At 33.7% G+C, this 17,500-nt stretch overlaps 1 protein-coding gene across 1 annotated transcript in view; it reads left to right on the top strand.

Annotated features, from left to right (window-relative positions):
* The first annotated feature begins 6,215 nt into the window (after positions 1 to 6,215).
* Positions 6,216 to 17,500, top strand: part of LOC137655098 (uncharacterized) — a 22,512-nt gene continuing 11,227 nt past the window's right edge. The window contains exon 1 of the mRNA XM_068389016.1: positions 6,216 to 6,326. The gene's annotated coding sequence lies outside the window, so the exon portion shown is untranslated. The remainder of the gene's footprint in view (positions 6,327 to 17,500) is intronic.

The raw sequence follows: 17,500 nt of genomic DNA, 5'->3' as shown, positions 1-17,500 counted from the left end.
TCCCTGCACAGAAAGGGATTATATATATATATATATATATATATATATATATATATATATATATATATGTATATATATATTTATATATATATATATATACACTGTATATATATATATATAAAATCAGTTATTGGTAGTCCACTGCAGAGCAAAGGCCTTAGACGTATTTTCACTCGCATTTGTTTATGGTCTTTCTATGCGACTTTATACCTGCCAATATTCTTAGCTCGTCAATCCTTCGTCTTCTCTTCCTTCCTTTGCTTTGTTTGCAATTCTGTTATGCTTGTTGTCCTTTTATCTGCCAATCTCATTAAATGTTCTGCCTATGTCCATTTCTTTTTCTTACGTCTTTAGTTTACTCGCGTATCCATGTTGCTCTTATTTTGTCTCTTCGTGTTATTCCTATCATTGTTCTTTCCATATCTCTTTGAGTTGTAACTAGCTTATGTTCTAAGGCTTTAGTAAGGCACCAAGTTTCTGATGCATATGTTAAAACTGGTAGGACCATCTGATAAGATTTTTTTTTTTTAGAGAAAGTGGCATTTTGCATTTCATAATCTCATTTTGTTTACATAAAGTTCTTCTTAACATGCTTATCTTTCTTTTAATTTCGGTCTCATGTCCTGGGGAAACACTTGCTGTCAGTCCTAAGTGGGCATATCCTTTCTTGTACTTACTACCTACTGTATTCCGTATTTGCCGACAGCTTATTCTCCTCTCTTCTTTTGATCTACTTTAGCATTGAAATCACCCAAAACAAATGTAAATTGAGCCCCGTGTCCAAAGATGTTCATGATTTTAAGATTGTTTCTTTCGGTAAATTCTGGAAGCATTTCTCCTCTGTCCTTTCTTGTATGTACTACCTACTGTACTCCAAATTTGCCGACAGTTTATTCCCTCTTCTTTCGACTTAGTTTAGCATAGAAATCACTGAAAACAAATATAAATTGAGTTCCGTGTCCAAAAGTGTTCATGATATTAAGATTGTTTCTTTCAGCAATATCTATAAACATGTCTCCTCTGTCCTTTCTTTAACGTAATACCTACTGTACTTTCTTCGTTTCTCTTCATTTGACCTACTTTAGCATTGAAGTCACCCAAAACAAATATAGATTAAGTCCCGTGGTCAGAGGTGTTCATGATTTTAATGTTTTTTTTTTTTCAGCAAATTCTACAAGCATATCTCCTCTGTCCTTTCATGTACCTATTACCTACTTCTTTTGACCTACTTTAGCATTGAAATCACCTAAAACAAATGTAAATTGAGTCCTGTGTCCAAAGGTGTTCATGATTTCAAAATTGTTTCTGTAAGCGAATTCTATAAGCATGTCTCCCCTGTCCTTTCTTATACCTACTACCTACTGTACTTCAAATTTGCCGACATCTGATTTTTTTCTTCTTTTGACCTACTTCAGCATTAAAATCACCCAAAACCAATATAAATTGAGTCCCATGGTCAAAGGTGTTTGTGATTTCAAGATTGTTTCAGCGAATTCTACAAGCATGTCTACTCTGTCCTTTCTTGTACCTACTACCTTCTGTACTCCAAATTTGCCTACAGCTGATTCTCCTCTCTTCTTTTGACCTACTTCAGCATTGAAATTACCCAAAATAAATGTAAATTGAGTCCCTTGTCCAAATGTGTTCATGATACTAAGATTGTTTTTTTTAGCAAATTCTACAAGCTTGTCTCCTCTGTCCTTTCTTGTACCTACTACCTACTGTACTGTACTATCAATTTGCCGACAGCTTACTTTACTCTCTTCTTTTGACCTACTCTAGCATTGAAATCACCCAAACAAATGTAAATTGAGTCTTATGATTTTTCAAAAAGAACTCAAGATCTTCATAACAAAATTTGTGTGTGCGTTTGTAACAGAGAGTAAGGGTGATATTTCTGTATATTTACCCTGCATAAAAACAAGAATTTGCATAATCAGCTCAAGGAAACTTTAGTTTTATCCGGAATTCAAGGAATTTCTTTCCTGGCAATACGTTATGACCATTTCTCCTTGTGCTCCCGGGAATATTATGTAAATTGATTCCGAAGTTATTAGGGATAAGAACTGACTGTGTGTATATGTATGTATACATATATATATCTCCCCTATATGGTAAAGAGAAAGTGTCTGACTTTCCTGTAATACTCATGAAGGAGAAGGAGTAGCCATACCCTGATGAGAAGGGGTATCCCGATAGGTACACTCGTAAACCTCACTCTCCCACAAATTGCCGAACCAGCGGGTTATATTTAGGATATGGGGAGTCGGTGGGAAAGGTTGAAACTGTGTGTGCTTAAGTGCATATTTATTTAAATATATATATATATATATATATATATATATATATATATATATATATATATATATATCTACAAAACAACAACAAATGCAAGCATTTCTAATCCATTGCAGGACAAAGGCTTCAGACATGTCAATTAATTTCTGGGATTTTGCCAGTTTTCATTACCATGCTTGTCAATGCGGATTGGTTATGGTGGGAGATTTTCGTTTGATTGCTCACAGCAAACCAACAAGGACACAGGAATCTCTAGCACATCTCGCTCCAAAGAAGGACACCTTGCCACATCCATGCTTCTCGGCGAGTAACCAAACAGATAGCGTAGAAAGAGATGACAAAGCTGTTGGGCAGGGCTAAACGCAGGAACGCATCACGTAGTGTGAGTGTGGCTGGGTGCATTTGTTCAGAGTGAGGTGTACCATGAATTCCTGTGTCCAACTGTACCTCGGAAGCACGAGGAAATATAGTAAATATGAATATTTAGACCTTGTGTTTTTCTTGCTCATTGAGATACATATGCAGAGTAAGAACGGCATTTATATTATATCTGTGCGTAAATTTGTTTAAAAAATGGAATAAAAATATTTTTAACATTTCCCTGTACATCTTTTTATCAATATTGCGGAATGTGTAAACTTGTGCAACATACGAACATAGACGCTAACTTACGCTCGCACTTATATATTTTAAAAATATTTTCTCTTGTACTGTACTGAATACGAAGGAAACTCCAAGATTCATCAAGCCAGGTTTATTTGGGCTGTTATTATTATTATTATTATTATTATTATTATTATTATTGCTGTTGTTATTATTATTTTTATTGTTATTATTATTATTATTATTATTATTATTATTATTATTATTATTATTGTTATCATTATTGTTATTACTATTATTATTATTATTATTATTATTATTAATTGCTAAGGTACAACCCTAGTTGGAAAAGCAGTATGCTATAAGTCCAAGGGCTCCAACAAGGAAAACAGCCCAATGAGGCTAGGTAATAAGGAAACCGATAGAATAGTGTGCCCGGGTGTGTACCCTCAAGCAAGAGAACTCTAACCCAAGACAGTGGAAGACCATGGTACAGAGACTATGGCACTACCCAAGACTAGAGAACAATGGTTTGATTTTGGAGTGTCCTCCTAGAAGAGCTGTTTACCATAGTTAGAGAGTCTGTTCTATCTCTACCAAGAGGAAAGTAGCCACTGAACAATTACAGTGCAGTACTGTTCATAAAAGTTTTTGAAACAGTGGTTTTCACTTTACACAACTAGAAAAGCACCCTAATATTGCAGACCACCACGGCAGTTTATCTCTCGAAACTAGCTTGCCTTTCCCAGAATCAATTTAGACCGTAGGCGTATTTGAAGTCTGTGTTACAACCATTTGCGAACCTGGAGTTAAGGTTAGGGTTAATTCGGTCGACCTTTTGCTTGACCTTGACCTTGACCTTTGACCTAGTAATATAAAATTGAATCACATCCAAGGCTCAACATAACAATCAATCCCAGAGAGTTCCACTACTCGATGAGTGAAACTGTGGCCAGCAATTTGCTCACAAACAAACACGAACAGGGGTGAAAACGTAACCTCCTTCCAACTTCGTTGGCTGAGGTAAATATTTTTTTGAGAAAAATTAGGTCTCTTTTTGCCTACACATACACCGAGTAGTCTGACTTATTCATTACACATGCTCCTGTTTCTCCATACATCTGACACTTAGATAACCGAAAAAGTTTCACTACAGGGGTTAACTTTTGCACTGTAATTGTTCAAATGTTCAGTGGCTACTTTCCTCTTGGTAAGGGTAGATGAGACTCTTTAGCTATGGTAGAAGGGAAGGACACTCGAAAATCAGACCATTTTTCTCTACCATTAGGGTTATTAGGTACTTTGACTGGCCAGACAGTACTACATTGGATCCATTTCTCTGATTACGGCTCATTTTTTCCTTTCCTACATATATACCGAATAGTTTGGCCTATTCTTTCCACATTCTCCTCTGTCCCCATACACTTCACAACACTGAGCTTACCAAACAATTCTTCTTCAGCCAAGAGGTTAATTACTGCACTATAATTATTCAGGGGGTACTTTACTCTTGTTTAAGGTAGAAGAGACTCTTTAGCTATGGTAAGCAGCTCTTCTAGGAGAAGGACACTCCAAAATCAAACCATTGTTCTCTAATCTTGGGTAGTGCTATAGCCTTTGTACCATGGTCTTTCACTGTCTAGGATAAGAGTTCTCTTGCTTGCGGATACACTCAGGCCCACTGTTTCATGTTTCCTTTCCTCACTGGGCTATTTTTCCCCGTTGGAGCCCTTGGGCTTTTAGCATCCTGCTTTTCCAACTAGGGTTGTAGCTTAATTATTGTTAATAATAATAATAATAATAATATTATTATTATTATTATAACTAATTGACTAGCGGAGCTAGAACCCAAGTTGGAAAAGCAGGATGCTATAAGCCTAGAGGCTCCAACAGGGAAAATAGCCCAGTGGAGAAAGGAGAAAAGTAAAATAGAATATTTTAAGAAGAGTAACAACATTAAACTAAATATCTCCTATATAAACTGTAAAAACTTTAATAAAACAAAAGGAAGAGAAATAAGATAGAATAGTGTGCTCGTTTAAAAGTAAACGATATAACGAATATTTTTTATAATAAGCTGTGTCATCAACGGAACTAAATGCAAGATTAAAATGTATATTTTCTATTGCAAATGCAAATATGCAACAGAATTTACATTCCTCTTAGTTGAGGGAGAGAAACAGATAACACTAAACCATGAACTCGTGCGCTAGTGGATTTGCTGGCTATTAAATGGAAGGAAAAGGAACGATGTTGTTGTCATTTTCTTTTTTTTTAATAATTTTTTTTAATGTTTTAAGTCCCTTTTCACTCTTATTTATATTCTGAGATACATCTAGGGTAGGATTTGTTCAAGGTGAATTAATGAATAAAGTAGTTTTTATTATTAAAATGGAGATTTTTCGTGAGAAATATTTTTTTAAGATAGAAATTACCATACTTGGCAACTTACCCGAGGGTCGGGGGTGGTAGGATAGGAGGAGGGGTTGACTTTACCAGGTTAGTGACTAGTGACGCACCCTCAAATTTCTTTCTTTTCCCTTTCCTCCTTCGTTCGTCTCTCGTTCTTCATCAACGCCGTGTGCTTCCTGGTATGCGTAATGAATTTCATGAAACGTGACATGTTAAATGAACACGCCTATCCTAAGTCGCTGTCCCGTAAACATTAAAGGAAAAAAAGGGGGTTAAAAAAAGCCAGTCTGTAAAACTCGTGAACCCGGTTCGTTTTCTGGAAGTCACTTGCCTTTTGTGAACTCCAACTTTCACTTAATTATCATTCCTGTATGGCCACCATAGGCGCCTCTTCTATGAATGGGATGGTTTGAAATTACAGTAATTCGTATATATGACACCGTAATACAATAGACTTCTGTAGTATTAATCTTAAAATCATTCTAGATAATTGCGATGCTTGTTTTGAAGAGATGCAGTTGCTAGATAGTATTTTATTTTAACGTAGTGAAATGTTAATTGTATTAATGTAATTTTCACGGCTCCTGTCATATTTTTGCATGAGAGACGTGGCCAATCGCAAAGGAGTGATTTCGCCCCTTCAGAGTATTACGTACATAAGGCTGCAAAAGGCAAAATTTGTCACCTGACATCGTGTATCTTTAAGAGGTGCCCAAACTTGGAAAAAACATGGTCAGCCTTTGAATGAAGAATACTTCCAGAAGGATATAAATGCTATTAATACATAACGCTGGATTAAATACGCATTTGAATTAATAGCAGGAGATTGAATTAAATGAGGGAAATGCTTAATTGAGGTGTAAGATAAGTTAAATAAGGGAGACACCTGCGCTGGTTGTTAGCTGGCAACCGCTTCGTTGAAGTCGAGACAGAGTTACCCTATCTGAGCTGCACACCAGCCCTTGCCAGTTCATATCCCCCTTGGATGCTGTGGTAACTCACTGGATAAACTCGTAGGATATAAACTCTATAATGTGCATTGAAACCGGATATAATCCCACATCCATATAATGTTTTTTTTTTTAATATTTAAGAAGTATAGCTTCGAGGTATTGGCTCTTGCTATATACGTTTGAAGGAAGTAGTGGGAACGTGGCGCATCGTAGGATATAAACTCTATAATGTGCATTGAAACTGGATATAATCCCACATCCCTATAGTGCCTTTTTTTTAAATATTTAAGGAGTATAGCTTCGAGGTATTAGCTCTTGCTATATACGTTTGAAGGAAGTAGTGGGAGCGTGGAGTTGGGTGTTTGGTGTTAGTGATGAAATTGTGCACTTTACACACAGAGGGAACTTCAAAGCAAGACGACCCCTTTGGTTCGTTCCCTGAGATTCTTATGTTCTTTACGTTCTCTCGTTCGTTCTTGTCTTACAGAAGTGCTTCAAGTGTGATCTTAAGGGCGACGCCTAGGCGCTCTTTTTTTTTTTTTTTACACAGTTGCTCATTTGTGTCTCCCTGTGTTCCTTTTGCGAATTGTGTTTGTGACTTATAGTTTAAAATCGTTTTGTTCTAAGTACGTGAATGGTTTTATTAGTCAAATGATAGATAATCTTGAGACAGAATTTTTTTTTTAAGTACTTGATTTCATTTATTAGTCAAATGAAAATATTGTGACAAAGAAGTTTTACTTTTTTTTTAACAGTTTTAAATAGTCTTTTTTAAAGTACGTGATTTGATTTGTTAATGAGATATAAGAAAATCATGTGACATAAGTTAGTGTACCGAGTGTCGAATTATCATTTCAAATTATACAGAAAATTGCAAGTTTTTCACGCTTTAAAATATTTCTTGTTTGACACAATATAATGATTGAAAGAAACAATTTATTTAGTGACTGTGTAATATATTTTTTTTAATATAAGATGAGGTAAGCTAACAGTCTGTGTTGAATTATTATAAGACTTGAAACTTGAAGTTTGTAAAGAGACTTGTGCAAAGAGAGGTAAGCATAATAATTTGATAAATGTGAATTATGACGTGACTGACTTTCTGTATATTTCACATTGCCAACCATGTCCTCTGTTGTCTTTTATATACGTTTATATTGTTTGTTTTAATTTTACAGTTATAATTTATATAAAAATACACTCATTTAGATACGCACTCGTGCATGTATATATATATATATATATATATATATAATTTGTGTGTATATATATCTATCTATCTATATTTATATATATGTATATATATATATATATATATATATATATATATATATATATATATATACTGTATATACACACACACACACACTAGACAACGATTCTTGTCATAATCACACTATAGATAACTAACATCAGCCACTTCACTTAACTTCACAGAAAGCCCACCAACAACTCCTTGCGCCCACCCACACAAAGTGATCGATTTACCTATCTGAGGAAGTTTAATATATATATATATATATATATATCAAACCCCACTTTTTGATCGATCTATTATCTAAGAGAAAAGTAGCGAGATTTTGTGTGTGTTTATTTCTTATTTATTTATTTATTGATTTCCATTTTCTTATTCATTTGGATAAAGTAAAGCTCCTGATTGTGTCATATATTTATATACGGTGTATACTGTATATATATATATATATATATATATATATATATATATGTGTATATATAGCCCTATATATATCTCTTGGGCTTATAAAGCATCTTGCTTTTCCAGCTAGGGTTGTAACTTAGCCTGTAATAATAATAATAATAATAATAATAATAATAATAATAATAATAATATATATGTATATATATATATATATATACTGAGAGAGAGAGAGAGAGAGAGAGAGAGAGAGAGAGAGAGCAGAATCCCTTGCAATCTAATCATGTCAAAGGAGGTAGTTATCTAGACGTATATAAGAGTTCTTTATAGTCTTTAGTAACTCTCTCTCTCTCTCTCTCTCTCTCTCTCTCTCTCTCCCTCTCTCTCTCTCTCTCTCTCTCTCTCTCTCTTAGTCTAATAATTTTGTTATGAAATTGACTTCACACTTTGAAGTAGGCCTATTATTATTATTATTATTATTATTATTATTATTATTATTATTATTAGCAGCTAAGCTACAACCCAAGTTGGAAAAGCAATATGTTAAAAGCCCAAGAACCCCTTGAGGGAAAACTATGATTATTATTATTATTATTATTATTATTATTATTATTATTATTATTATTTAAGCTACAACCCTAGTTGGAAAAGCTTGATGCTACAAGCCCAAAGGCTCCAACAAGGAAAAATAGCCATTTCCTAGTTTTTCTGTTGGCATTATGTACAGTTGGACACACTAATTCCTAGTACACCTCGGTCTGAGGAAGTGCACCCGTTGACCCCCTTACTACACAGAGTGCCCATGTTTAGCCACGCCCACCTCCTCTGCCACGTTGATGTTGATGATAAGATGTTACTAATTAGAGAATTAATAATAGTTATCAACTTGAGTACACGTCCTTTTGGAAAACGGTAATTAACATAAGTATTTATATTTATAAAGGCAAATTTTATTTTCTATAAAGTGAATTTGACAATAAATACAAGTTATAGTTGTGGTGGCCTATGTGATAACGTTCCTGACTAGTGATCGCCAGACTGGGGTTCGAGTCCCACTCAAACTCGTTAGTTCCTTTAGTGTCTGCAGCCTCAACATTCTTGTAAGCTAAGGATGGGGGTGTTTGGGGGAGCCTGTAGGTCTATCTGCTGAGTCATCAGCAGCCAGTGCCTGGCCATCCTTGGTCCTAGCTGGGGTGGAGAGGGAACTTGCACGCTGATCTTATATATATATGTATATATATATATATATATATACACATGTGTATATATATACACGTATATATACACACATGTATATATGCATATAGGCTATATGTATAAATACACATATATGTATATATACATATATATGTATGTTTTGGGTATATATATACTATATATATATATATATATATATATATATATATATATATATATATATATAGTGAGTCCTTAGGGCATTGTCCTACTTGATAGGGCAGTGTCAATGTCCTTTGCCATAAAGCCTTTATGTTGTGTGATTAGCAAAATACTTTAGAACGTATACCATAAACTGATCTTGTAGGTCCTTCAGTGCTTAGGATTCCCCTGGGTGATAGGATCAAGGATACAAGTTTTGAGCAAATTTGAGTTAAATATTGTAAAGGTTTTACTTAAAAACTCCTCAGTTATGTGCCCTTTTTTGTCTGTGACATTCCCTTGAAGTGTTAGGTCATTTCCCTTATTATTATTATTATTATTGTTATTATTATTATTATTATTATTATTATTATTATTATTATTATTATCGTTGTTGTTGTTGTTGTTGTTGTTGTTACCAGCTAAGTTACAGCCCTAGTTGGAAAAGCAGGATGCTATAAACCCAAGGACTCCAACGGGGAAAATTATTATTATTATTATTATTATTATTATTATTATTATTATTATTATTATTATTAGCTAAGCTACAACCCTAGTTGGAAAAGCAAGATGCTGTAAGCCCAAGGGCTCCAACAGGGGAATAATAGCCCAGTGAGGAAAGTAAAAATGGAAACAAACAAACTACATGAGAAGTGATGAACAATTTAAATGGAATATTTTAAGAACCGTGACAACATTAAAATAGATCTCTCACATATAAACTATGAAAAGTGACTTGTGTCGGGATCCTATAAGCCCAAGGGATCCAACGTGGATAAATAGCCCAATGAGGAAAGGAAACCAGGAAATAAATAGACTGCAAATTTGAACTTTTGGAAGTTCCGGCTATTCAACTGCCTGATTAGGAAGATCATTCCACAATTTGGTCATTAGTTTACAATAGTTTATTGTTGATATTTCCGTTATTCCTGGTGCTATTAATAGGGAGGAAAGTGAGAGGGGAAGTCCGCCTTGTATTTTGTATAGTGTTATTACTATTGTATTGCTTTCAATTGTGTTTTCGACTGAAATTGACTTACTTTAATTTAGTTCCGTTTTCCTGGTTATATTATTATTATTATTATTATTATTATTATTATTATTATTATTATTAGCCAAGCTACAACCCTAACTGGAAAAGCAAGATGCTATAAGCCCAAGGACTCCAATAGGGAAAAATAGCTCAGTGAGGAAAGGAAATAAGGAAATAAGTAAATGATGAGAATAAATTAACAATATCATTCTAAAAACAGTAACAGCGTCAAAACAGATATGTCCTATATAAACTATTAACAACGTCAAAAACAGATATGTCATATATAAACTATAAAAAGACTCATGTCAGCCTGGTCAACATAGAAACATTTGCTCCAACTTTGAACTTTTGAAGTTCTACTGATTCAACTACCCAATTAGGAAGATCATTCCACAACTTGGTCACAGCTGGAATAAAACTTCTAGAATACTGTGTGGTATTGAGCCTCATGATGGAGAAGGCCGGGCTATCTTTTGACAAATTTATTTTATACATTCTTAGGTCTTTATACTGTTAAAAATTAGCCATATAAAACGGTATAAAACCTGGAATAAATGTTGCCAGACATTTACAGTTTTAAAAACGGATATATTGACGGCGAGGAGTGATATTATGGGCACCAACCCGTAAAAGATAATAACAAAGTAGGGTAAAAATTACGGTCGGCTGTATTTTACTGAAATACGGCTGAGAACAGTAGATTTTTACGGTGAAATTCCGATTAAAATTACGGGGTTTTTCAACAGTGTAGATTATTATTGTTATTATTATTATTATTATTGTTGTTGTTGTTGTTGTTTTTGTTGTTATTACTAACCAAGGTACACAGTATAGTTCGCGTTTATTGTCAAATCCACATTATCGAAACAATTAATTCAATACTAATCCACTCATCTTCTGCTACTTCGCGCTTCATAGTCTTCAGCCATGTAGGTCTTGGTCTTCCAACTCTTAGTGCCTTGTAGAACCTAGCTGAAGGTTTGGTGAACGAATCTCTCCTGGGGAGTGTGAAGAGCATGACCAAACCATCTCCATCTACCCCTCACTATGATCTCATCCACAAATGGCACTTGAGTAATCTCTCTTATAGTTTCATTTCTAATCCTGTCCGGCCATTTAACTCCCAATATCCTTCTGAAGGCTTTGTTCTTAAATCTACTAAATCTATTGGAGATTCTTTCGTGTGTGTGTATATATATATATATATATATATATATATATATATATTTAAAATAAGCCATATATATTGATACATTAATGTCTGGATTCTCTTAACGACCTCGGTAACAGAGCCCCAGGCGAAATCACTTAAAGATTTAAAGTATCTGACCGGCCGGGTTTCGAACCCTGGTCCAGGATACCTGTATGACATTAACCATACCACTCAGTGTGTGTGTATGTGTATATATATATATATATATATATATATATATATATATATATATTATATACTGTTTATGTTAGTGTAAGCTATATGTATAGATATTCTTTCTACTTTGAACTGATCCGATATAAATGATTTAGGCCTATACCATAAGTAGTAAAACCTTTGACAAGCCTACAACTCTATATCCTATACAGTGCAGTACAACATTAGATTAAGTAACACCTCGGCCTTAATTAATCACTCATCTAAATTATGGTGTCCTTTAGTCTGTTGCGTGGTAACAAGGAAAAGTGGCCTTCGGTGAAGCAAGTTTTTGTTGGAAACCGTTCGTAGTGCAGTTAAGCTGGTATTTGTTTACCCCATGGATAGACTATAGTTTCGATTATTATTATTATTATTATTATTATTATTAGTATCATGATGATTATTAAGATTATTATTATTGTTGTTGTTATTATTATTATTATTATTATTATTATTATTATTAGCTAAGCTATAACCCTAGTTAGAAAAGGAGGATGCTATAAGCCTAAGGTCTCCAACAGGGAACAATAGCCCAGTGAGGAAAGGAAACAAGGAAATAGATAAACTTCAAGAGAAGTTATGAACAAATAGAATAGAATATTTTAAGAACGGTAGCGACATTAGAATATATCTTTCATATATATGAAATAAAAACTTCAAATAAACAAGAGAAAAAGAAAGAAGATAGAATAGTGTGCCTGAGTGTACCCTCAAGCAAGAGAACTCTAAGACAAGACAGTGGAAGGCCATGGTACAGAGGTAGTGGCACTACCCAAGACTAGAGAACAGTGGTTTGGTTTTGGAGTGTGTCTCCTAGAAGAGCTGCTTACCATAGCTAAAGAGTCTCTTCGATCCTTACCAAGAGGAAAGTAGCCACTGAACAGTTACAGTACAGTAGTTAACCCTTTTGGTGAAGAAGAATTGTTTGGTAATCTCAGTGTTGTGAGGTGTATGAGGACAGAGGAGAATGTGTAAACAATAGGCCAGACTTTTCGTAAATGTATATGTTTGTCCACATCAAATCAGAATGTTGTTTGCTGGTTGAATGTCCAGGAATGATTATTGTAACTTTTTTCGCATGTTTCCTATCAAGTATTTTTCGAATGTTGAATGTTGAACTATAGGTCTAATTCAACAATATTTTTATACGAATGCAATGAAAAGAGAATTAATTTTATTTAATTTCTTAAGTCGTTATTTCTTAGCCTTATACATACATACATACACACACACACGCACACGTAGTACCATAGCCTCTGTACCATGGTCTTTCACTGTCTTGGGTTAGAGTTCTCTTGCTTGAGGGTACACTAGGGTACACTATTCTATCTTATTTCTCTTGCTTTTGTTTTGTTAAAGTTTTTATAGTTTATTTAGGAAATATTTATTTTAATGTTGTTACTCTTCTGAAAGTATTTTATTTTTCCTTATTAACTTTCCTTACTGGGCTATTTTCCCTTTTGGGACCCCTGGGCTCATAGCATCATGCTTTTTCAACTTGGGTTGTTGCTTAGCAAATAATAATGATATATATATATATATATATATATATATATATATATATATGTATATATATATATATTATATATGTATGTATGTGTGTGTATATATATATATATATATATATATATATATATATATATATATATATATATATACTTATTTAATTATTTATTTATTTTATTTATTTATTTTCATTTATTTTCATTTATTTATTTAGAGAGAGAGAGAGAGAGAGAGAGAGAGAGAGAGAGAGAGAGAGAGAGAGAGAGAGAGAGAGAGAGAGAGAGACACTCAAGTAGCTAATCTCCAACATCTGAATTGTACGGGAAAAGGAAAATCATTTATATTGTTGTGTGTCTATTGAGAGAGAGAGAGAGAGAGAGAGAGAGAGAGAGAGAGAGAGAGAGAGAGAGACTAATCTCCAACATCTGAATTGTACGGGAAAAGGAAAATCATTTATATTGTTGTGTGTGTATTGAGAGAGAGAGAGAGAGAGAGAGAGAGAGAGAGAGAGAGAGAGAGAGAGAATTTTTTTATTGGTGTAGGCGTGTTATTGGAAACCTTTAATTGATTGTTGTCAAAGGAGTTATTTGGAAGGATTAGTTATTGCATCTGACCATTCCATTAGTTTTGATTACAATCTGGTTCCAGACGTAGAGGAGAAGATACTCCTATTTATGGGTCTAAAATTTTAGAAGGATTATATCTTTCTAAACTTCTAGGACTACTTTCCTTGTCCTATCACGCAGGGGAATCCTACAGGGCCTACACAGTTATAAAAAAACAGTAATTTTGATTGGAAATTCTCCGTGAAAATATACTGTTCTCAACCGTATTTCAGTAAAATACAGGCGACCGTAATTATACTTTTGTTATTATCTTTTACTTGGTGACTGTAATATCACTCTTTTACGTCAATATAACCGTTTTTAAAACGGTAAAAATTGGAAAAAAAATTGCCAGATATTTGCTGTTTTTTAATGCAAATTTTTAAGCGTACAAGATCACTCTATCATATATATTGTGGGTAATTTGCATATCACATAGCATAATGAATGTGTGTAGTTAAAAGCCTCTTTATGGAAGCACTTATGGAACAGTAAAGTCTCCAAATTTCATCTTTGAAAGTCTTAATATCTTCAGTCTATTAGATGTCTAGTGGGAGCTTGTTGTATAGACTTGAAGCCGTTTATTCTATGGCTCTAGAACCACCGTATATATTGGCTCCAATAATTTGAAACCATCTGCAACTATTCTCGTGTCTACACGATTTCTTGGCTGCCCAATATGTAGCAATTCTCTTAGGTATTTTGTACGTCCGGTTCTGATAACTTTTGAGTTATTGCATATATCCTAAACTCTATTCTAGCTTTAATACATTGCTAAAAATTTGCCCTAACAAAGGGTAAAAATCCTGGAATAAAAGTTGCCGGGTATTTACCGTTTTATTAACGGTTATATTGACGTAAATGAGTGATATTACGGTCACTAACCCGTCAGAGATGATAAGAAAGTAGGGTTTAAATAAAGTCGCCTGTATTTTACTGAAATACAGCTGATGACAGTATATTTTTACGGATAGTTTCCGATTGAAATTACGTTTTATTAAGTGTAATTCAACTAATATTTTATATAGTATAGGAGTAATCCTTTCTCTGGGTGGGACACCTTTTATCAGTCTTGCTGTTGTGTTTATCATGTTTTGTAATTTCCCAAGTTACACTTTTGGTAGATTGTAGTTGATAGATTTGCAGAAGAGTCATAACATTTGAAAAATTACTCATAGTTCTTGATATGTCCGGAGATAGCTCTGTGCTGATGCACCAGTTAGGAGTGACTGAAAAGCAGGGGTGAATGCAACTGACTTTATTTGAACAGAGGACGAGTTTCTATACAACACGTTCCAGTCTAAAACGGCACAAAAATTCAAACACAATGATTCATAAACATACAGGCTGAAACAGGTTATCAGTGCGAGGGAAAGTGATAACGATAATATGTAAATATATATATATATATATATATATATATATATATATATATATATATATATATATATATATATATATTCATAGCTCTCTGTATTAAGGCATTTATTTTTAGCAGAACGCCACAGGGTTTGCAATTCTTGCTTACCAGAATGCATGAAATATCACACGAGGTTAGGCTGAAGATAAATAGAAGAAATACAGAGATGATGAGAACGGAGTATACAATGGAAGATGAAATATCATTGGAAGGAGAAAGGATTAATGAGGTAGAATCATTCAAGTATTTAGGAACTATGATCTCCAATACAGGGGCTTTTGAATTAGAGTTTAGTGAAAGATTGAAAAAAGCAAATCAGACAATGGCTAGATTAAGTAAAATTTGGAAATCAAATCGCCTAAAATTGCATATAAAAATCAAACTACATATCAGTTTAGTGAGATCGGTGTTACTCTATGGACATGAGTCATGGTACGACAATTAAACCATCTCCAATAGATTTAGTAGATTTGAGAACAAAGCCCTCAGAAGGATATTGGGAGTTGAATAGCAGTACAGGATTAGAAATGAAACTATCAGAGAGATTACTTGAGTGCCATATGTGGATTAGACCATGGTGAGGGGTAGATGGAGATGGTTTGGCTATGCTGTTCGCACTCGCCAAGAGAGATTAGTTCGCCAAACGTTCAACTGGGCCCCACAAGGTACTAGTAGAGGTAGAAGACCCAGACCTACATGGCTGAGGACTATGAAGCGCGAAGTAGATGATGATGAATAGAGAAGAATTAAAAGCTTAGGATAGACACAGCAGGCGAAATGTAACCCAGGCCCTTTTGCGTCAATGGGCGTAGGAGGAGATGATGATGATGATTTTTAGTTAAGGCTACGTTTTCTAAATGAAGGGATATATCAAAATGTCCCCATGTAGGTATTAAATAAGCTTCGTGACTTATGATAAACTACAACCAGGTTTCACATAGAATAAATTTGTGAAGGGCAGGAGAAGGAGATGCTTAAGATTCCAACCAATTCTCATGATTGAGATTAACCACTTCAGTTTTCTCTCTCTCTCTCTCTCTCTCTCTCTCTCTCTCTCTCTCTCTCTCTCTCTCTCTCTCTCTCTCTCTCTCTACAAATGATTTTCCTTTTACCATCCAATTCAGATGTTTTGAGATAAGCTACATGAGTCTCTCTCTCTCTCTCTCTCTCTCTCTCTCTCTCTCTCTCTCTCTCTCTCTCTCTCTCTCTCTCTCTCTCTCTTTCTCTCAACAGACACATAACACTATAAATTATTTTCCTTTACCCGTCCAAATCAGATGTTTTGAGATTAGTTACTTGAGTCTCTCTCTCTCTCTCTCTCTCTCTCTCTCTCTCTCTCTCTCTCTCTCTCTCTCTCACACTATCATCAAGTACTAAGATAACCTTTAAAAGATTAACATTAAAAACTCCAGTCATTGGAGAGAAAAAAAATAAAGAAATTAGCACAAGTCATTATGCTGTCAGGAAATTTGAATGCAAAAAGTTTAAATGCGGAAATTTCGGAAAATTAGATTTTCAATAGTTTTGCAAAATTACTCGCACAAAGTCAAAGATTTTCAGATGAAATTATGATAACTACAACTGTTTTGATCATGTTTTAAAAAAAAAAAAAAAAAAAAAAATTTTGAGTTTAACTCAAAATACGAAGACAATTTTGAGGATAACTCCAAATTCGTTGTTGAAAGCCATTTGTTAATTTGCTGGGATTATGTTCTGGTTCAGTATTGGGTTTCGATGTATATATATATATATATATATATATATAAAATATATATATGTATATATATATAAAATATATATATGTATATATATAAATATAATATACATACATATATATATATATATATATATATATATATATGCATATATATAAATATAATATACATATATATGTATATATATAATATATATATATATTTGTATATATATAAATATAATATACATATGTATATGTATATGTATAAATGTATATATATATATATATATATATATATATATATATGTTGTGCGCGCAGTCTGAGAAACCAGTGCAAACATAAGGAATTATTGTACTATTCTAACTTTATAACCATACGAAAAGTATACCTTTATATAAATAAAATTCTCTAATCCACAATTTACTAATACTTAACTCTCCAAGCTACTCTCATTCTTCCTTCATCCACATTTTTTCTCAGCCTAAAAAAGGCCTACGATGTCCTTACTCTGTTGTATCATAGGCA

The sequence above is a fragment of the Palaemon carinicauda genome, chromosome 1 (assembly GCF_036898095.1).
Source record: "Palaemon carinicauda isolate YSFRI2023 chromosome 1, ASM3689809v2, whole genome shotgun sequence".
NCBI lineage: Eukaryota > Metazoa > Arthropoda > Malacostraca > Decapoda > Palaemonidae > Palaemon > Palaemon carinicauda.
Note: the sequence above shows the minus strand (reverse complement) of the source record. Positions and strands in the feature narration are given on the sequence as shown.